Source organism: Bidens hawaiensis, unplaced genomic scaffold (genome assembly GCF_021521415.1).
Source record: "Bidens hawaiensis isolate Kalapana, Puna unplaced genomic scaffold, B.hawaiensis_p1.1 tig00029267_1, whole genome shotgun sequence".
In the NCBI taxonomy this organism is placed as follows: domain Eukaryota; kingdom Viridiplantae; phylum Streptophyta; class Magnoliopsida; order Asterales; family Asteraceae; genus Bidens; species Bidens hawaiensis.
In genome coordinates this window covers 302002-303118 of record NW_027494817.1, presented here as the reverse complement: position 1 = coordinate 303118, position 1117 = coordinate 302002, and the positions used below count along the sequence as shown (strand labels likewise).

Sequence of the window (1117 nt, the reverse complement as noted above, 5' to 3'; positions counted from 1 at the left end):
TTGAATAAAACTACTCGTATTTGACCAGAGTAGTTTAACTCAATAATGTCATTCAATTTACCATAGTAGTTAATCATAGCTTGAACAGGCCTTCTATCTCGACTACTAGCATAGTTTTCACCTTCTACAGTAACAACAACACCACTGTTTTGGGTACTTAGTGATTTCTTTCACTCTTTTGTATGAAAACGATAACCCTTAACAAGGTATCCGGAGTATCGTTTCACACTTCTAAGTGGACCACGAGAAAGCCATTTTAGATCTCTAGTTACTTCATCACCTTGCTCTTCCATACGTGCAACCTACAATACAGTTTATATTAGCCATTATATTAAGATCCCAAATAACACATTAAAATATATTCAATATTTAATTTAGATTACCCTTTTCTTGAACCAATCAGCAAACTGTTGGCCATGAATCTTGTTCATTTCATAATCTGGTAATCAACGAGAACGGTACTGTCCTTTGATTATCCGTTTGTGTTCCCTTTAAAGAAAATTCAAATTACTTTAGTTTTGTGATTGATGAGTTAAGAGCAAGAGTATCTAATAACAAACATAAATTATCTTACTCTCGAAAAGTTGTAACCGACTCAACATTGAATAATACATAACGGTGTGCCTGAGTGAGAGACTTCTCATCAATGTTTGGATTTGAAGATCTCCTTCTTTTGGGAATAGACCCTCCTGAATGCAACTTACGAGCTAAGGCACAACCGGGGCAAAGATTGTTGGATTCTTCAATTTGATTTTGGTGACCCTCGTCATCATTCCTAGTTACTCTAGTGAAGACAGTTTCTACGTTTGATAGATACCTAGAGCAAAATGTAATACTTTCCTCGGCTAAATAACCTTCAGCAATTGACCCTTAGCTCTATTATGAACATATGACTTAAGTTTTAGAAGGTCCATGCTGTTGTCATATTTATATGGCACTAATAATTTAAAAGCTTTTAAATGTAGCAAATAATGGATAAAAATTATAGAAATGTTAGTTACCTTTCAATAGGGTACATCCACCGAAATGCAACAGGACCTCCTAATTTAACCTCTCTTGTTAAATGGATCACCAAGTGCACCATTACTGTAAAGAATGATGGAGGAAATATCTTCTC

The 1117-nt window shown here is 34.8% G+C and overlaps 1 long non-coding RNA gene across 1 annotated transcript; it reads right to left on the bottom strand.

The window, feature by feature from the left end:
- Positions 1-221: 221 nt before the first annotated feature.
- On the bottom strand, positions 222-837 carry LOC143578383 (uncharacterized). The gene is made up of 3 exons (XR_013143250.1): positions 575-837; positions 384-489; positions 222-302 (listed from the first exon to the last, which is right to left on the bottom strand). It is a non-coding gene; the product is annotated as an uncharacterized LOC143578383 (long non-coding RNA).
- Between the last annotated feature and the right edge of the window lie 280 nt (positions 838-1117).